Raw genomic sequence first — 22,112 nt, 5'->3', positions numbered from 1 at the left:
CAGAACCGAGAACAGCGCTATTTTATATGTGTGTGTCATGACTCTGGCAGACACGTTAAGTTGTTATTTATTGATCTCCGCCCTGATGTTAGTTAGACCTGTACGTAACTCAGATTATAATTCCAACCATGGAAGTTTTCATATGTAGCTTAATCTTCAGTAATAAAGGTAAATAAAGACATTGGTGAATGAGGTTCCTCCTACATCAACATGACTGCAATAACCAATAATTAACACAGAATCACACTCGTTGTGTATCCATATTAAATATTTTCATCTATAAATTCTTACTTAGATTTATTCTAGTGGTTAACAGCTACAAGGACAGAATATTTTCAAAGGCTCTAACTAATGAATAAACATAACCTACGGTGCTTTTTCCTTTTCAGGTGATCATTTATAATTGCAGTCATATGTTTTTTTCTGAATGAATGAGGCAAAACCCGATCTCAGTGCGTCCTGGGCGTGTTCACACCTGTCTTTCATGTGAACGGATCATCCGGATTGGATCTTAATGCAACGTCTGAACAGGCCCTATAAGCTTGAAAGAAGATTCCAGAAAGATATCAACTGCCAAAATCACACAAGAGTTTTGCCGTATCATGATGGTGACAGAGTTGTGGATATACTGTCACCGATATCACGCTCTACCACAACATACATTTTGCAATACCTTCATTACAGTGATAAATATACACGTATTAGTATTAAGCTTGGTTTATACTACAGGAATGTGTCTACATAGAGCTCATGCCGTAGTGCACTACACAGGTGTGAACATTAATACTAGTGGTGGTTCTACAATTACTTTTCGCTAAAGTCACTTCAATAGTCAGTGGCTAGTTAGTTGTGTTGAGTTTTTCAGTGTACTTCACACAATGGCAAGTTGAACTAAGCGTCTCATATTGGAGTTAGAGCTAATAATGCTGAACAACATATACTTCTACTGAAATCACAGCAACACAGAAAAGACAAAGACATCTGAGTTAATGGTTCGTAGGAGGCCAAAGGGGTACTGTCCAGGCACTGAGGGACGTGAAAAAAGAAATGTATTTCAGGCCTTTTGCAGTTGTTACAGTCTGCGTAGCCACAATGCCTAGTTACATTTCTGGCAAGGTGCATGTTAGGGCGTACCTACGACACAGAAGTGGCACAAGCATAAATGTGACTTTGGAACACAAAGAAGGAATATTTACTTCCTGCAACACTTGACAGACACAGGTTACATAAAGGTCAACTTACCTAATGACCTTAATGTTTTTTGTAATTTGCTTTTTATTAAAATGCAGTAAGCTCTTTTACATTTCCAATAAAGTTACTTTGTAATACCGTGATGTAACACAGTCACAGTTAAAAATCTCAAAAAAAGAAAACATAAAAAAATACAATGCCATGTGTGTAATAAAGATCTGACCGAGTTATGACTCCTGGGAGAAAGAAGTAAAATAAGATCTTTGACAAACAGAGGCACAAGGTTTTAAATCCTTAACTGTCTCAAATGGCTCCAACAACTCTGTTGTTTCAAGAACACTGACATTAAGATACTTAGTGAGACACTGAGTATCTGTGCCTCACATCTCCACCTTTGATCAACACATTCCAGGACAGCTTCTTCAGTCACATGTCCACTTCCCCTCTCCACACTGCCTGCATTAAATTATTTTAGTTTTCACACTTGCAGCACAGCAGCATTAAAACGGTGTTAGGAAGGCAAGCATTTACTCCAGCTCTCTTTTAATGTAGCAGTGAACCGGAAAATGCAGAAAGGTGAGGTCATGCGGCATGCCGCGTATTTATAACCATACCTGTTATAATGACCTGACGTTGCAGCTGAATGGATACAGCTGGGACTCATCTAAGGCCGATCAGTATAGAAAAATGTGTGTATTGACTAAACAAATTTCAGAATTGGACAAGTGATTTCCTATATCTTTCAAAGATTTTAATCACAGATGTCCACCAGAATGAAAAATGTTGTATTAGATTTGTATCAATGTATTCAGCTGTGGGTTTAACAAGTACAAGGCATGGTCAATCAGACCGCACACATACCATTTAAAAACGCGTCCAGACAAAGTCTTTTTTTACTATTTTGCAATCTGGTCTTCTGAGGCTACTGTTGATGGTGATATCTGTGTAACTCTGTGTCAGTTGATTCTTAACTGTCTGGAGATAAGTGGCTGCTCATTAGAGAACCATTTACATGTCTTCAGTTTGTGATTGCGCAGGACACGCAGTGGTGTGCCGTCAGGGCCAGCAAAGCCTTCTCTTCTGGCCTAAACTGCATCAAAATCACTGATTTACATTTTAATATTTTCCCATTAATCTTAATCTCATTAAAATGATTCCCAATAGCCCGCTCTTTTCATTTTATGGCTTGTCTGTCTCTCAGATGTGGCGCTTCTGGCAGTGTAACTTTGCATTAGAGCTTTCATCCAATCATATTTCAGCTGTCATGTGTTGCCAGAGTCAAAGAAATCTGCCTGGGCCTTCACAATTAAAACTGCAGGCGGCTGAAGCTTGAAATACACTGTAATGACGCTGTTCCTTTAACCAATCACATTTCAAGTTCGTATTCTTAGGCCTTCTCTGTGGCTTCTTAGAACAGCCTTTCTCAAAGTGGGTGCCGCGGCACCCTGGGGTGCCCCGTGACTGTGTCAGGGGTGCCGCCAAAAAATTACGTATTCTGTATTTAAAAAAAAAAAAAAAAAAAATTCTTAAAAAAAAAAAAAAAAAAAATCAAATTTCATATGACATATATGAATATATTTGAATACATTTCTTACATATGAATGGATTAATAAAACTGTAAAGTCATTTTAGATAAACAATATATAAAATGAACCATAAAAATCTGTCTCACGTAACGTGACGTCCCCACCGGTGTCAGCGTGATAGCGCAGCACACAGCACATTGTTTTATAATTTAACCGCGAAAATACATTTCACAAAGAGCAAGGAACAAGCACCATGGATCGTTTTTTAAAAAGAAAAGCCCCACAAGAACCAGACATGATTGACTGTGAAATGGAGCCTCAGCCTACTACTTCATGCGAGCCTTCGTCCACCAGCTCTGAGTCTGCACCAAAGGTCGCAAAGGTAGATAAGGCTAAAAAGAGAACATACAACGACAATTACCTCAAACTTGGCTTCATCAGTACTGGGGATGAAGCATGCCCTCTCCCTTACCGGCGTTAAGTTAGTTTAACATTCAACATTCATTTGACATTCAAAATATAAACCTATTATGTGCTTCAACCGTTTGGGTGAACGATGTCAAACCAACTGTGCAACATATAGATTAATATTCCTCATCTGCCACAAGGCTTATTTTTCAAATTAAAATAAATCAATAAACGTATTATGCTCCTTGACCTTTTGACCTCATGATGTCAAACCAACTGTATAACACAGATATGACCATCCCTCATCTGCCACAAGGCTTATTTTTCAAATATATTTCTTCGGCTGTTTTTTACAATTAAAATAAATCAATAAACGTATTATGCTCCTTGACCTTTTGACCTCATGATGTCAAACCAACTGTATAACACAGATATGACCATCCCTCATCTGCCACAAGGCTTATTTTTCAAATATATTTCTTCGGCTATTTTTTACAATTAAAATAAATCAATAAACGTATTATGCTCCTTGACCTTTTGACCTCATGATGTCAAACCAACTGTATAACACAGATATGACCATCCCTCATCTGCCACAAGGCTTATTTTTCAAATATATTTCTTCGGCTGTTTTTTACAATTAAAATAAATCAATAAACGTATTATGCTCCTTGACCTTTTGACCTCATGATGTCAAACCAACTGTATAACACAGATATGACCATCCCTCATCTGCCACAAGGCTTATTTTTCAAATATATTTCTTCGGCTATTTTTTACAATTAAAATAAATCAATAAACGTATTATGCTCCTTGACCTTTTGACCTCATGATGTCAAACCAACTGTATAACACAGATATGACCATCCCTCATCTGCCACAAGGCTTATTTTTCAAATATATTTCTTCGGCTGTTTTTTACAATTAAAATAAATCAATAAACGTATTATGCTCCTTGACCTTTTGACCTCATGATGTCAAACCAACTGTATAACACAGATATGACCATCCCTCATCTGCCACAAGGCTTATTTTTCAAATATATTTCTTCGGCTGTTTTTTACAATTAAAATAAATCAATAAACGTATTATGCTCCTTGACCTTTTGACCTCATGATGTCAAACCAACTGTATAACACAGATATGACCATCCCTCATCTGCCACAAGGCTTATTTTTCAAATATATTTCTTCGGCTGTTTTTTACAATTAAAATAAATAAATAAACGTATTATGCTCCTTGACCTTTTGACCTCATGATGTCAAACCAACTGTATAACACAGATATGACCATCCCTCATCTGCCACAAGGCTTATTTTTCAAATATATTTCTTCGGCTGTTTTTTACAATTAAAATAAATAAATAAACGTATTATGCTCCTTGACCTTTTGACCTCATGATGTCAAACCAACTGTATAACACAGATATGACCATCCCTCATCTGCCACAAGGCTTATTTTTCAAATATATTTCTTCGGCTGTTTTTTACAATTAAAATAAATAAATAAACGTATTATGCTCCTTGACCTTTTGACCTCATGATGTCAAACCAACTGTATAAGACAGATATGACCATCCCTCATCTGCCACAAGGCTTATTTTTCAAATATATTTCTTCGGCTATTTTTTACAATTAAAATAAATCAATAAACGTATTATGCTCCTTGACCTTTTGACCTCATGATGTCAAACCAACTGTATAACACAGATATGACCATCCCTCATCTGCCACAAGGCTTATTTTTCAAATATATTTCTTCGGCTATTTTTTACAATTAAAATAAATCAATAAACGTATTATGCTCCTTGACCTTTTGACCTCATGATGTCAAACCAACTGTATAACACAGATATGACCATCCCTCATCTGCCACAAGGCTTATTTTTCAAATATATTTCTTCGGCTGTTTTTTACAATTAAAATAAATAAATAAACGTATTATGCTCCTTGACCTTTTGACCTCATGATGTCAAACCAACTGTATAACACAGATATGACCATCCCTCATCTGCCACAAGGCTTATTTTTCAAATATATTTCTTCGGCTATTTTTTACAATTAAAATAAATCAATAAACGTATTATGCTCCTTGACCTTTTGACCTCATGATGTCAAACCAACTGTATAACACAGATATGACCATCCCTCATCTGCCACAAGGCTTATTTTTCAAATATATTTCTTCGGCTGTTTTTTACAATTAAAATAAATAAATAAACGTATTATGCTCCTTGACCTTTTGACCTCATGATGTCAAACCAACTGTATAACACAGATATGACCATCCCTCATCTGCCACAAGGCTTATTTTTCAAATATATTTCTTCGGCTATTTTTTACAATTAAATTAAATAAATAAACATATTATGCTCCTTGACCTTTTGACCTCATGATGTCAAACCAACTGTATAAGACAGATATGACCATCCCTCATCTGCCACAAGGCTTATTTTTCAAATATATTTCTTCGGCTATTTTTTACAATTAAATTAAATAAATAAACATATTATGCTCCTTGACCTATTAGACATAGCCTAATAGTTTCCTTTTCTATTTGGGGTCATTGTCCTGAGTTCCAAATAATGGTTAAGAAATCAGACTTCTTTTTTTCCTCTTATTTTACTATCATTTTCAAAATCTTCATGGCACAAAAATATAACAAATGTAACATAAACAAGGCAGAACTATCAGAACTCTATCATTATTTCCTTTCCTTCTTCTTTCCTTCTGTCCTGGTACCTATGGGTAGAAAAATATTTATTTTTAGAATTAGAATTATTTTTAAAATAATTCAATTCAAAATAATTCAAAATAATCCAGTCACACATTTTATTTTCATTAGGCTATTTCACGTAACTTTTACCTTGTGTCTTAACATAGGAAGCAGTACCATGGCAGGTCAGCATCTGGGGAGTTTCTTGTACTCGAAGTAATGCAGATATCGTGAAACCACCGCTTGCATGTGTCACATTGGGTCTGGAAATAAAACAATTGAACATCTGTTACATTTATGGAGTTTCTTTTGAAAGGTGCAATCCACATTTCAGTCTGTGTAACATCTGATATAATGTGACCTGATGTTGCACTAAAGACAACAATAGTAGTTACCCAGTCAATAACAACTGCTTCAGTCGTTGCAGTTTTGGGGACTTCTTTGAGTCCACATATTGAGCAGTATTCATCTCTTGGTTCTACAATAGCAAAGGACACAAGTGAACTTAATTGGACAAGCTTTGTTGGTTTGTGTGCATAGTAAATATACAGTATTACAAAAATTACCTGAGGCAGAAAGCATCGTCTCTGCCATTTCAGTCCGTAGCTTTCTTATGCTCCTCTTTGTGGGTTTTATGACCATTGATGCAGGAATTTGTGGAAACGTTTCCGCAACCATTTTTGCCATCTAAAGACATCCAGAAATACGCCTTGATGCACATTGACAAAACATTTGGTACAAGAGTATTACATAATTCTTTTAAGGTCAAATGACCAGGTGTAGGAGCTAATGGGTATCTTAATAAAAATCAAATCAAACATGAGATAACTGTAGTGATTTTTGTGTGGTAGCCTACTACCTGCATCACAAACACTCCACAACTTGTGCTGTCCAATTGTTCATTGTGCTTGATGGTTCCTGCTGTCCACTTAATGCTGCTCCAGTGCTGCTTGCCGCGTATGTTTTGGCGCATTTTGAAATACAATCTGCAAATATTGGTTATTTTGAGTGAATGCTCTCATCCAAATTACAGAGTTTGTTTGAAAATCACAGGAAGAAATACTTACCGATAATTCTTTGCAGCGTCTTCTGAGATGTCATGGTCAATATCTGCGGCAGCAGGGTCAATGACAAACACTTGGGCTGACAGAGCATGAAGATACTGATGGTCATAAATGAAAGGAGAACTATATCAGATCAACGTTTATTTATTAAAAATTATGTTGTGGGTCAAACACACTTATCAGAGATTGAGTCTATGTTCCCCACTTATTCTTCCCCTTCAAAAAAGGTTCTGGTTCTATGACCCCTTTAAAACAACATGATATGGTGTTCATCATACTACGGCCTTATTACTCACCACAAACCTCCAATGACTCTCATTGATATTTACAAAAGACACTGCACCATCAAAACAGTCAAAGTCCACCTGTGTGCAACAACAAGGGCAGACATTTGAATACTGGTAAATTCAGCTCAATCCAGTCTTCCAAAGTGACATATATGCCATAATTCTACAGTTACTGCCTGGGATACCTTAATATTGACAGAAATGAAAATTTACTAATCTTTTTCATTTGGTGTCGAGACATTTGTTCTCTTGTGCCTTCAAGGATCACACCAGTGACATAGTGGTCCATCTGGAGCAGACGTCCAGACTTTTCAAATTTATTAAGAACAGCCCGAATGTAGCATTCGATTGCCTGCAGGGGTGTAAAAATGTAGTTATTTATATTGACATCAACATGTAAAACATTTCAGTAATCAAGAAGAAAATTACTGTGTTCAAACAGAGTCCTTCAATGTGTTGTGTACATTTATGTGTATGTAATTTATGAACGAAATTGGATAATTAGAGTATTTTCTATGTCTAAATTTGATTACTTACCTCACCATTCAGAAGTTGATGTGGTCGAAGTGTTACCAAGTCTACATGCCTCAAAGTATAGGCATAGGTTGATGATTTAATAACTGCCACTACTTGTTCTGTTTCTTTTTGTTTCCACAGCATCTTTACCTACAGTATAAGGAACATGATTTAGGATGATTTTGCATGGTTCACAATTACAGTAATACCCACTGTCACACCTATTTTGTGTATACAAATACCTCTTCTCTCAACTTTACTCTGCCATCCTGTTTCTGCTCTGTTTCTGATGACCCTTTTTCTTTGCTGTCTGGTCTCTGCTTTGCTCCTGTCCCTGCCATTTTTCCTTTTTGTTTGCTGTCCTGCTTCTGCTTTACTCCTGTCCCTGTTTGTGACGACATTTCTCCTTCTTTTTCTTTGTTTTCCTCTGCTGTTGTCTTTATGTCTGGTGTCATTTCTGCTTCTTCTCTGTCGCCCTGTTTCTGCTTTGCTCCTGTCCCTGTTTGTGACGCCATTTTTCCTTTTTGTTTGCTGTCCTGCTTCTGCTTTACTCCTGTCCCTGTTTGTGACGACATTTCTCCTTCTTTTTCTTTGTTTTCCTCTGCTGTTGTCTTTATGTCTGGTGTCATTTCTGCTTCTTCTCTGTCGCCCTGTTTCTGCTTTGCTCCTGTCCCTGTTTGTGACGCCATTTTTCCTTTTTGTTTGCTGTCCTGCTTCTGCTTTACTCCTGTCCCTGTTTGTGATGTCATTTTGCCATTTTTAGCTTTTGGTTCCTTTTTTGGTGCAGAATAGTATTTTGATTTGTCAGTTTGTCTTCGTGAACCCCGCTTTGCCCATCTCTCTTCAGCCAAATCCACCTTCTTTTTGGGACAGAGTGGTCTGATAAGGAGGTGCTCTGGAAGTTCATGTCTCAGGATATGTTCAGTGTATCTTCCTTGAAGAGAAGCATACATTTTTCTGATAAATTCTGATGGCCTGAGGTTTCTTCTTTTGTGGAGAATGTTGTGTTTCACAATCCCAAACCAATTTTCAATATGGCAATTTGTGTCTCTAGTTTGGCTGTTCTCCATGTCTGCTTCTCTGTGCATTTTGTCTGTGGCATACCTCTGTAGGTCTCCCAACATGGCACCACTCCAAAGAGGATAAATGGCCATGTAGTTGTCCAGAAGAACCTTTATTATCTTGGGGCAATGGTATGGATTTGTCGCGTGGCCACTTCCCTGCTCTCCTTCTGACGCTGATCTCACCTCATCATGGATTCTTCTGAATTCTCTTGAGTAAGGAGAGCTTCCAACGAGTGTCTTCACAGACCTCCCGATTTCTGCATCCTCCCACCTGTGCAACTCTGCCTCCATTTGATCATGGTCTTGAGGCTTGCTCTTTGAAATAAGTGCCCTGAGAAAGTCGACACTGCTTTGGACATTGTCAGTGAGATGTTCTGTCAGCAAAGCATTGCAGAAGTGTCGAAAGATATGACATGCAGTCTTAAAATCGACTGTGTTCTGCAGTCTTGCAAAAATGAATGTTGCAAACTCTCTCAGGGACTTGTCATTGGTTTTCCTACCAATGCTGGAATTTACTGCTTTGATGATGTGAGCAGAGCACAGATGAAGCACGGTGCACGGTTTTATATCTGCCCACTTTTCTTGTCTCCTGATAATTGAAAATGTTCTCTTCAGGTATGCATCTATGCTCTCCTTGTTGAATGCAAGCAGTACAGCCTGAATTAATGCCCAACTATAATCTGTCTCTACTTTATGCACCCTGAGAGATGTATATTTGGACAGTTTCAAGAGGAACTGCATCAGCCAGAAAGTAAGAGGAGGCACACTGTGCTCATTTGATATCATCTCTGTGACTGGGAGGGGTGGGGCATCTTGGCCATGTCCTGGAAGGGCCATTGCATAATAAAGGACTCTTCGCTTGTCTTCAGGAGGCTTCGACACAATTCCCCCAGTGGCATCCAGATACAAAGAAACTGGCTCCTTCCTCCTCAGATGGTGCACCAAGATGCTTAGGCCTGTCTCTGTATACAGATGTATCCCCAAGGGGCTGACCTGCAGATGATGTACATATCCTGGCATACTATAATAGCTGCTGTCACATTCCTTTATTATATCTTGCATAAGCTGCATTTCTAGGAGAACATTGTCATGTAATTTTCTGCTTTTCTGCACTTCTGCAGCGATTACTCTCAATATGTTCTTATTGAGACTTTTGGTCAGGTTTCCTGACACAAGTTCTGAAACTGGAGTGGTTCGCAGTCTCCTGTAATATTCTGTACTCACTCCTGTTACCACAGCTTTCGCAATTTTGCCCCTGCGCATATTTGTTGCTGGCCTGAACTGTGTCTCCATTTTCAAATGTTTTATTGATCCATAGCGACTAACGGCCATTTTTATGGTGGGCTGATGCCGACTGGGCTTGTTTTTCATTATAATATTGTACCTTGCCTGACAGGTGGAGAATTTACAAATGGCATGACAAGTCAAATATGATGCATTTCTCTTCCTGCTGCCAGGAACACGGACGTGATGGTAATTAAAATGCAGGACACAGGCAGGGTTTTTCTTTCTAAATGCACTATAAATTACATTTGTCCAGGTTTTCTTAAGTTTGTTGACATTTCTGTTTGTTGATATGTTGCTCCACTGATTTTGTGTAATCGAAATTGTGAATGTCTTGGCTGTGGACGGCACCTTTCTAAATACTCCATCACTCTGATCAGATCTGTCACTTTTAGGGGACACTGGACTGTCAGAGCCTTCTGTCTTTTGCCCTTCTGCGATGTCTCTCTGACCTTCTTCAGAATCGTCATCTGTGTACTGTAACACAACAGCTTTTTTCTTGCTGTGCTTCTTCTTAACTCCACCTAAGTCTTCTTTTATCTTTTTCACCAGTGCGGATTCCGGATCACTTATGGATACATCAGAGCTGAGACTTTTAGGGGACACAAAACTGTCAGAGTCTTCTGTGCCGTGCTCTTCCACCATTTCCCACTGACTTTCTTCTGAATCATCATCAGTATACTGCAACACTACAGATTTTTTAATGCTGTGCCTCTTTTTAACACCACTCACATCTTCTTTTACTGCAGACTCTGGATCACTCGTGGAAACATCACATCTGACACTTTTAGGGGACACTGGACTGTCACAGTCTTCGGTGTCTTGCCCTTTCACAATTTCTCCCTGACTTTGGGCAGAATCTTGATCTGTGTCCTGGAGCACTACATCTTTTTTGTTGTGCCTCTTTTTAACACCACTCACATCTTTTACTGCAGACTCTGGATCACTCGTGGAAACATCACATCTGACACTTTTAGGGGACACTGGACTGTCACAGTCTTCGGTGTCTTGCCCTTTCACAATTTCTCCCTGACTTTGGGCAGAATCTTGATCTGTGTCCTGGAGCACTACATCTTTTTTGTTGTGCCTCTTTTTAACACCACTCACATCTTTTACTGCAGACTCTGGATCACTCGTGGAAACATCACATCTGACACTTTTAGGGGACACTGGACTGTCACAGTCTTCGGTGTCTTGCCCTTTCACAATTTCTCCCTGACTTTGGGCAGAATCTTGATCTGTGTCCTGGAGCACTACATCTTTTTTGTTGTGCCTCTTTTTAACACCACTCACATCTTTTACTGCAGACTCTGGATCACTCGTGGAAACATCACATCTGACACTTTTAGGGGACACTGGACTGTCACAGTCTTCGGTGTCTTGCCCTTTCACAATTTCTCCCTGACTTTGGGCAGAATCTTGATCTGTGTCCTGGAGCACTATATCTTTTTTGTTGTGCCTCTTTTTAACACTTCTCACCTCTTCTTCTGTAGTCACCCTCTCTTGTTCTGAGTCACTGAGTGGAAAATATTTGTTTCCACCAGCAGGTAACTCTGGGCCTTTTGAAATACTCGACTGTGCCTCTATCTTTTCCCTAATATTTCGCCGATTGTATGTCCATACACAATGGAGCCATTTCTTGTTCTTTTCATTATCATGTCCAAAAATCTTTAGGGACAAGTTTGACCATACATCTGAACAGAATGACTGGTCTTGATTCAAAATATCCAATGAAAGAAAATGCTGCACAATCAGTTGCTCTCCTCCACCTATTGACCAGAGATCATCTCTGGAGGATCCCTTGCCTTTCCGTTTTTTTGGCATCTCTGTTACTGCTGAACATATGTATAATAAAAATGTGGAATAATGTTACAAACATAAAGAGTGAAGAGCAACACTTCATCATAGTAATACTTATTATACTGTACTTATTTGTGTGGTCAATAGTGAAAATAGCTTAATAATGATAGTACAATAAAACAAAAGTACCAAATAATAAGGATTAGATTATTTGGTATGTTAATTTATCCTCCTGTTAACTCTGACATCACTCTGGGTCCAAGTCAAAGTCAACAGAACACATAACACAATTTAAGCATGAATGATATAATAGCAGTTATAGCTATCCCCCCCCCCCAAGGGTACTTGGATATCTAGCTAGCCAGCTATACCCAGACCTTATAGCCTAGCATCCTCATTTTCAGCTAAATTAAAAAAAAAGATAATCTTTAACCCCTACCTCCATTCAGTGAAGTATTCCTAGTGATATTCTCAAACTAATTATGGTAAACATGTCATCAGGTTTAGGGTGGAACACAAAGTAACATTTGAAATAAGGAAATTTAAAAATATAGCCTACTCACCACATGTGTGTTGCAAAGTTGGTTGAAAAAATTAGCCAATTTTCTTCATACACATTCTTGTTACAGTGACCCCTTGGGCCTTGGGGAGGAACTGCACCCCTGTAGTAGCGATTTGTGGGAGGAGGATGACAAGTCGGCTACTGACTAAAAATAGGTGCAGGCAGCTGTAGTTTAGAGAGGCAAATGGTGGAAAAGTAAGACACCGAAGACTGTGACAGTGACAGTGTCCCCTAAAAGTGTCAGCTCTGATGTATCTATAAGTGATCTACAGTCTGCATTGGCCCACCAAAGGAATGGCTGTTAGTTGTTGTGGAGAAATTAAACACAGTTCAGGCCAGCAAACAATATTCGCAGGGCAAACTCGCAAATTCTGTGGTCACAGGAGTGAGTGCCGAATACTACAGGAGACTGCGCACCACTTTTAACTTGTGTCAGGAAAAAAAAAGTCTCAATAGGAACATCTTGACAGTAATCTCTGCAGAAGTGAAATTGTAAAAACCTTATTGTAAAAAATAGCCGAAGAAATATATTTGAAAAATAAGCCTTGTGGCAGATGAGGGATGGTCATATCTGTCTTATACAGTTGGTTTGACATCATGAGGTCAAAAGGTCAAGGAGCATAATACGTTTATTTATTTATTTTAATTGTAAAAAACAGCCGAAGAAATATATTTGAAAAATAAGCCTTGTGGCAGATGAGGGATGGTCATATCTGTCTTATACAGTTGGTTTGACATCATGAGGTCAAAAGGTCAAGGAGCATAATACGTTTATTTATTTATTTTAATTGTAAAAAACAGCCGAAGAAATATATTTGAAAAATAAGCCTTGTGGCAGATGAGGGATGGTCATATCTGTGTTATACAGTTGGTTTGACATCATGAGGTCCAAAAGGTCAAGGAGCATAATACGTTTATTGATTTATTTTAATTGTAAAAAATAGCCGAAGAAATATATTTGAAAAATAAGCCTTGTGGCAGATGAGGGATGGTCATATCTGTGTTATACAGTTGGTTTGACATCATGAGGTCAAAAGGTCAAGGAGCATAATACGTTTATTGATTTATTTTAATTGTAAAAAATAGCCGAAGAAATATATTTGAAAAATAAGCCTTGTGGCAGATGAGGGATGGTCATATCATCTGTGTTATACAGTTGGTTTGACATCATGAGGTCAAAAGGTCAAGGAGCATAATACGTTTATTTATTTATTTTAATTGTAAAAAACAGCCGAAGAAATATATTTGAAAAATAAGCCTTGTGGCAGATGAGGGGATGGTCATATCTGTGTTATACAGTTGGTTTGACATCATGAGGTCAAAAGGTCAAGGAGCATAATACGTTTATTTATTTATTTTAATTGTAAAAAACAGCCGAAGAAATATATTTGAAAAATAAGCCTTGTGGCAGATGAGGGATGGTCATATCTGTGTTATACAGTTGGTTTGACATCATGAGGTCAAAAGGTCAAGGAGCATAATACGTTTATTGATTTATTTTAATTGTAAAAAATAGCCGAAGAAATATATTTGAAAAATAAGCCTTGTGGCAGATGAGGGATGGTCATATCTGTGTTATACAGTTGGTTTGACATCATGAGGTCAAAAGGTCAAGGAGCATAATACGTTTATTTATTTATTTTAATTGTAAAAAACAGCCGAAGAAATATATTTGAAAAATAAGCCTTGTGGCAGATGAGGGATGGTCATATCTGTGTTATACAGTTGGTTTGACATCATGAGGTCAAAAGGTCAAGGAGCATAATACGTTTATTGATTTATTTTAATTGTAAAAAATAGCCGAAGAAATATATTTGAAAAATAAGCCTTGTGGCAGATGAGGGATGGTCATATCTGTGTTATACAGTTGGTTTGACATCATGAGGTCAAAAGGTCAAGGAGCATAATACGTTTATTGATTTATTTTAATTGTAAAAAACAGCCGAAGAAATATATTTGAAAAATAAGCCTTGTGGCAGATGAGGGATGGTCATATCTGTGTTATACAGTTGGTTTGACATCATGAGGTCAAAAGGTCAAGGAGCATAATACGTTTATTGATTTATTTTAATTGTAAAAAATAGCCGAAGAAATATATTTGAAAAATAAGCCTTGTGGCAGATGAGGGATGGTCATATCTGTGTTATACAGTTGGTTTGACATCATGAGGTCAAAAGGTCAAGGAGCATAATACGTTTATTGATTTATTTTAATTGTAAAAAATAGCCGAAGAAATATATTTGAAAAATAAGCCTTGTGGCAGATGAGGGATGGTCATATCTGTGTTATACCGTTGGTTTGACATCATGAGGTCAAAAGGTCAAGGAGCATAATACGTTTATTTATTTATTTTAATTGTAAAAAATAGCCGAAGAAATATATTTGAAAAATAAGCCTTGTGGCAGATGAGGGATGGTCATATCTGTCTTATACAGTTGGTTTGACATCATGAGGTCAAAAGGTCAAGGAGCATAATACGTTTATTTATTTATTTTAATTGTAAAAAACAGCCGAAGAAATATATTTGAAAAATAAGCCTTGTGGCAGATGAGGGATGGTCATATCTGTCTTATACAGTTGGTTTGACATCATGAGGTCAAAAGGTCAAGGAGCATAATACGTTTATTTATTTATTTTAATTTGAAAAATAAGCCTTGTGGCAGATGAGGAATATTAATCTATATGTTGCACAGTTGGTTTGACATCGTTCACCCAAACGGTTGAAGCACATAATAGGTTTATATTTTGAATGTCAAATGAATGTTGAATGTTAAACTAACTTAACGCCGGTCTCTCACCGTGTGTCTAATATGTGGGATGAAACTGTCAAACCAAGGGATGGTTCCGAGCAAACTTAAAAGACACCTGACCACTAATCATCCATCACTTGCTGACAAGGATGCTGAATATTTTGTTCGAATGAAAAGTCAACACAGCCGTCAAGAACAAATGATGATTAAATCTGCAAAAGTCTCGGAGAAGGCACTGGAAGCTAGCTACCTCGTAGCTGAAATAGTAGCTAAAACAAAGACGCCCCACACTATTGCAGAGACTGTAATTATGCCAGCATGTACAGCAATAGTAAACAAAATGCTAGGGCCTCAAGCTGCAAAAGAAATTTCAAAGGTCCCGCTGTCGGATTGTACAATAGGGAGGCGAATCAATGACATGTCTGTGGATATTGAAGCTGCCGTTTTGGGGAAAATCAAGACAAGTGGACATTTTTCTTTACAACTTGATGAGTCAACAGACGTGAGTGGGCACGCTCAGCTCTTGGCAAATGTTCGGTTTGTGGATGGGGACCGTATTAGAGAGAATTTTTTATTCTGCAAACCGCTGCCAAACAAAACGACAGGAGAAGAAATTTATCGTGTGACAACTGAGTATCTTGAAAAGGGAGGATTGAGTTGGAATAACTGTATTAGTATCTGTACGGATGGTGCGGCTGCTATGACGGGCTGTGCCAAAGGTTTCATTAGCAGGGCCAAACAGCAAAACCCTGCCATCCGCACAACCCACTGCTTCCTTCACAGAGAGGCACTTGCTGCAAAGACGCTCCCAAAAGAACTTTCGGACGTACTTGACAGAGCAGTGGACATTGTTAATTTCATAAAAGCGCGCCCGTTAAAGAGCCGCCTGTTTTCGATTCTGTGCGAGGAAATGGGGGCAGAGCATCAGAGCTTGTTGCTACACACGGCAGTCCGCTGGCTGTCACGGGGGAAGGTTTTGGGCCGATTGTACGAGTTAAGAGAAGAACTCAGAGTCTTCTTGACAGAAGAGAAATCTGCATATGCAGAGCTGCTCGCAGATGAGCAATGGTGCGTAAAACTCGCGTATTTGGCTGACATCTTCAAGCACCTCAATGAGCTGAACATTAAAATGCAAGGCAAAGAAGAAAACCTCCTCTCCTCGTCTGACAAACTGCGTGGCTTCAGATCTAAGCTCACACTCTGGCGTTCCTTTGTGGAACAAGGCAGGCTGGATATGTTTCCCCTGTGCAATGTGCATGTAAACAGCAGCACGCTTTCTGACCTCATAGCCCAGCATCTGAAATCTCTTGACGAGCGATTTAATCATTATTTTCCATCGGAGTGTTATGCACAGTTTGACTGGGTCCGTGATCCATGGAGTTCACGCGCACTGGAGAGCGCAACGGACTGGCCACTGCCAACACAGGAGCAACTGATGGAGATCAGGGAAGACCGCACATTGAAAATGAGATTTGGTGACATGGAATTGGACAGGTTTTGGATATCAGTGGAAAAAGAGTATCCAGTGGCTTCCAGTAGCGCTGTTGCTATTTTGCTTCCCTTCTCCACAACTTATCTGTGCGAACTGAGCTTTTCAAGCCTGACATACATCAAGAACAAGTACAGGGAGCGACTGAGGACTGTGGACCAGGAGCTCCGTGTCTGCCTCTCATCCATCCCTGCCAGGATAGGCCGGTTGTGTGCGTCGCACCAGGCTCACGTCTCTCATTGATTGTGAGTCACACCCCCCCCCCCCCCTCTCTCCCCTCTCTCTCTCAATTGCGGCTTATTTGTGTGCGTATGCGCGCTGCTGCGCGAATGTGGACCTCTCTCTCCCTCTCTCATTGCGGATTATTGTTTGCGTGTGTGTGTGTGTGTGGGTGTGTGTGCGTGCGCGTATAGCACGGATGGAAACAAGCACTATGATGGAAAAACATTCCTGCTATCTCTGCACTTCATTTGAGTTCTCCTGCTCTCAATTTGTTGGGTTCTTGTATTGCCTGTGTTGCTGTATAGCTTGGGCGGTCCACCTCTTATGGTTTTATGGCATTTGTGTCTCTGCTTTATTGTTTTGTGAAGCACTTTGTAAACCTGTGTTTTTAAAGGTGCTATAAAGTTGCTATGAAGTTGTTATTATTAATATTTACAGTTGTATTATGCTCTGTTCATTACTGTCCTGTCTAAATAAACAGGACGTTTGCATTTACGTTTAGGCTATGCAGTGTCGTTTTTAATCATATTTTACACTGGGGTGCCTTGAGATTTTATGCACTTTTGAAAGGTGCCCTGGCTGAAAAAAGTTTGAGAAAGGCTGGGTTAGTAAATGCTCAAAGTGAACTGCTAAAAGGCTAAGGAAATATAACCAATATTCTTTCTCTGGCAAGTGCAACTTCCTATTTCATTTAATATTTCAGTCTGAAACTAAGTAGTTCGGTGGCCAACTCATTGTCAATGTCATCATGGCTAAAATGACTTAAGCAAACGGCTTGAAGAGTCTGTACAAAAGTCCCAGGTCTTGCATGTTAGCAGTATAATGAAAAACGTGGTTTAAATGCTGTTATGCATCATTATCTTTTGTCTGTACTAGCATCTTATTTAACTCCATTCACTGATAACAATAGCTGGTGGCAACAAGACTAGAGACATACCCCAGAAACATGTGGCACATTAGGCAAGAACAACGGTTACAACCTCGACCCATTTGGCAACAATTCATGTTATTACAGAACATCACAGATGAGGGAACATATGAACGTCATAAATGCAAGACAGACAGGCTTTTTTCTCCAGAAAGTGGAAAGTTTATTTAGAAAGAACAAGTACTTCTCAACCTACAAACCAGTTTGAAGCTTCAGAGCAAAATCCCTCATAACGGTTAAAACACACGACACCACATCTTAAAAAAAAAAACAGCCCAGCACCCAGCCCTCTCTACAACTCATAGTATTCAGGACTTAACAAAAGAGAAAAACTGCTACTGGAAAACTGGTTGAAATCAGGAAGAAAAAAATCCCCGGTTTAAAAAGCTCTGTGTCGTTTCTATTGACAATGAGGTAATACCTGTTTAAGGCCCTGCAGGTTTGCCATAAACTGCAACAGAAGTAGGTCTGTCAGCAGTGAATCATAACTTATCATCTGATATGTTAGAAAGTTCTACAAGTTAAATGCTCTGTTAGCTACGTGCATTCCCGCATGGAAACCACCCTGACAAGGGACAGCAAGGAACAAGTAGAACACAAACTGAAGCTCAGTCAGAGGAAGAGTCAGTCTGCTGTGAAGAAAAGCATACATATCTGATTCCTGCCACATGCAGTGTGTGACTTTGGTAGGAAGTGCAGCTCGTTGGGGTTTTGTGAGTTACAGGGACTGTCCGGAGTAAGTGCATTGTTGGTTCCGTGTCATTCAGTGTAATAAATTAAGTCTTTTCCATTTTATAAAACTTCCTCATTGATGCACCAGGACTGAAGACAAGCATGCCATGGTTCATTGCAATGAGCTCTTTGATAATGACAGCGCACCATCAACAGGATACTAGATACTAGAATTTCACAAGTACTGACACTAGGAATACTGTGGTCACAGACCAGGCTTTGATGCTTTGATAATAATAAGTGATACGGGCAGTATGAAATTCTTAATTAAATAACAGCAGCTGGCTAGTGTTGGATTTCCTTGTACAGTGTTGAACAACTGCTGTACAGGAAATGTGAAAGCTTGTTGATTAGTCATGTTTCAGACGTAGCAGAAATACAAACGCGTGATCTTTGCTCATACTAGAGATAACATAGATCAAGTTCAACACATCTTTGTAAATACACACAAAGATTATTGAACAGTTAGACTTCTCATGTGTGTGTGAAAGGCAGTAATGCAGTGTCAGTGCTATACCATCCCAGTGTTTGCATTTGGAAAAGCAGGTGTGAACACATGTGAATAAACTGCAATGAACCTGCACTTTAAATTTACAGGTGTAAACAAATGGCAGAGTACAAGCCAGCCAAAAGCCTTTTAGTCTATGTTATGCACACAAATGCTTTCACCATCAAAGACAGTCTGTCCCCACTAAATTCAAGTTCACCTGTCTAAAAAGTTCAGGTAGAGATGACTGTACTCTGGCTTTTTTTGTCAGTAAATTACATCTCTCTTATCACACAATTCTTATAGAGAAATTTTTATGCTTCTCTTGACTGCTATAAGATGTCTACCTTTCAACACACTACAAGACAAAACACTGCAAACTGGCCAAAATTCCTCACCGCTTGGTGAAAGCACAATACAAATGAAACAATGCTAATTCTACAACAGAGTTTAGGAGTAGACTGCTACTGAAAACTGACAGATGCAATCTAAATCTTCATCAGACTCATGTCCCGCCTTGAGTTAGTTATTAATCAGTTTGTGATTCAAACCATTCGTTGATTTTGAAGACAAAAGGTCCTGTGAACTTTAAGTTAGGTCATTCATTAGGCTGAGTAAAGGCTTGAGTTCAGACAGAAAGCAAAGTAACTGTCAGCCTCTTACCAGCAATATGAATTGTCTGCTGGACCTTGTGTCTTCACTGAGATCAATATCATAGTTAACAGTGTTGTACTGCTAGCTAAGTAGCACTAAACACAAAGTACAGCTGAGACTGATGAGAAGGTTGTTTTGTAGTGGACAAATGTACAGTTTTATCTGCTCACCAGATCACCAACCTGCATTCCTTATACATGCTTAAATTCAATCTATAACATTGCCACATTGTTTTCCTACACTGTACTTTTCCTGTTTCCTGATAGCTCCTCCTACTGTTTTTTGGGTCAAGAGTCTAAGATAAGAGTGTGTTAAAGAGTTAAGATAATTTGTCACTCTATGGATAAAACTGACTTGACTTGACATGCTACAGTTCATGAGGGAGATACTAAAGATTGTTGGTGGTTGGGATTGGTAGTGATTGCAGACTGCAGTGTGCATCGTGTGTGAATCATGAATGTCTGTAAGTTTTAAAGACAATCCAAGGGTTTTACACAAAAAGCGTTTAACATCTAAATTCCCCAAAGTAAAAAATATAAAGACTTTACTTTCATTAGAAAGGAATCACATCTACAGTTATACAAGTACGTGTCTGATGACTAAATATATAGCTAATGTCTGAGAAAGCACAACAAGCATCAAAATAATGTCAGCGGCAATGAATTAAACTTGGTTAAGCTTGCTCAGTGTTAAGCAAGTCATCTTCATAAAACTATTATCCACACCCATGAGTCATGATTGTTCATTCATTAATGTCATTAGGCGAGAGGCAGGGTACACCCTGGACAGGTTTCCAGACTATCGCAGGGCTAACACAGAGAGACAGACAACCATTCACACTCAAATGCACACCTACGGTCAATTTAGAATCACCAGTGAACCTAACCAGCATGTCTTTTTATGGCGGAAGGAAGCCGGAGTACCCGGAGTGAACCCACCCAGGCACCACCACACAACTGTGCCGTCTTGGGTCATGATCATAATTCAAACTCATAATTCAAATTCGCCTCTATCATCAAGTAAGGTATGAGTTTAATTAATTAAGGCTGATTGGCATGTTAATACCTGCACTTCTATGAAACTACAGATGATGAGTGCAAACATGTGTACTCATTGTGGTGTTCAAGTTCCACACCCTCTCCTTTGAGACTGTCTAGAAATTGTGAGGGCAGTTATCAACAACCTCTGTTGACGGTTGTGACAGATTTATCTAGTCTACTAGATTAGATCACCCTATAACACTGCATAAGCATTCAACTACTGTGGTTTTAAACGGTAAGGTTAAAGCATTTTAGGATTTTACATATCCTAGACCTTCTGAATATTGTTGAAGGTACATTTGGAAAAAAGGGGAATATATTGTGTGTTTCCTCAACATAGCAATGAAAGAGTCTGCAAACATGAACAGTAAAGGTTTCCAATGTCTCAGAACAGTTCTGATATATCTATACAGGTCAGATTCCAGCAAGTCACAGACCTGGAAAAGGTACCGTGACGTAACTAGCCCTTCGTTTTAACAAGACAGGATAAACACGCCTCATTCTACAGTGACCTCATTCTCTTGCAAGACAATCTTTTCACCCATAATCTATAGCATAGTGTTGTGTTTCTGGGGCAAAGGCACACTGTAAAACATTACAGCCCCATTAAGTTATGTGAACGTATTTGTTCGTCATGACAAGTTCTAGAACTTAATTGAAGTGAACTGAAGTTTTCTAAAATTAAACTTAAGTAATCCATTGTCTCGACTTCCTATGAGTTTTGTCTGTGTGGTCAATGCTCATTTAACTTATGTCTTTAAGTTTTGAGTTGAAAAAAATGGTGGAAGAGGAGGAAAAGTGATATAATTTGAATACTGGGAAATATAGAGGCTGCCGACATTTTTACATTTTTTAATTAGCCAGAACTATTACTGTAAAATGACGATACCTTTGAAACAAGGCTCCACCTAAGAGCATTAAACCACGGTATTACAACGTCAGCAACAATACTGGCACCACAAGCGTAATGGATGGGTGGATTATAGAAGCTGTTTCCCTGCCAGGAATGAATTCCAAAGTGGCTGTTTTTGGTTGATCAGATTTTAATTTCCTCCAAATGGCCTAAATAAATAAAAGTTAAATTTCTGGCAAGATGTGAGTTGAATCTGTCTGAAGTTGACATGAACTTTGAAACTTTCCATTAGTCGTCAAGATGAGAAATTTAAGTAGAAACAAAAACATTAAACATTAGTGCTCTCAATTTGGCAACTGATATGACTTTAGTTAAATTGATCTTAACTTGGAAATGTGAGTAATAATGAGGAATTGTGAGTAAGATAAAAGATAAAATTAGTTTTCTTCAGTGGATACTGTAACCTAATAAGTTGTTTTAACTATCAAGTATCAAGCTGAAACAATAAATGATTATTATTATAACTTAGCTTTCTGAGTT

The 22,112-nt window shown here is 38.6% G+C and overlaps 1 protein-coding gene and 1 long non-coding RNA gene across 3 annotated transcripts in view; both read right to left on the bottom strand.

The window, feature by feature from the left end:
* The window catches only part of crybg1a (crystallin beta-gamma domain containing 1a), a 57,650-nt gene that overhangs the window by 32,459 nt on the left and 3,079 nt on the right, over positions 1-22,112 (bottom strand). The window lies entirely within an intron of this gene.
* Positions 5,534-12,358, bottom strand: LOC311505450. Its single transcript, XR_014699657.1, has 8 exons — positions 7,729-12,358; positions 7,201-7,543; positions 6,908-7,002; positions 6,700-6,826; positions 6,407-6,527; positions 6,236-6,318; positions 5,991-6,103; positions 5,534-5,866 (listed from the first exon to the last, which is right to left on the bottom strand). It is a non-coding gene; the product is annotated as an uncharacterized lncRNA (long non-coding RNA).

Source organism: Chelon labrosus (assembly GCF_963514085.1).
Source record: "Chelon labrosus genome assembly, chromosome: 20".
NCBI classification, from domain to species: domain Eukaryota; kingdom Metazoa; phylum Chordata; class Actinopteri; order Mugiliformes; family Mugilidae; genus Chelon; species Chelon labrosus.
Note: the sequence above shows the minus strand (reverse complement) of the source record. Positions and strands in the feature narration are given on the sequence as shown.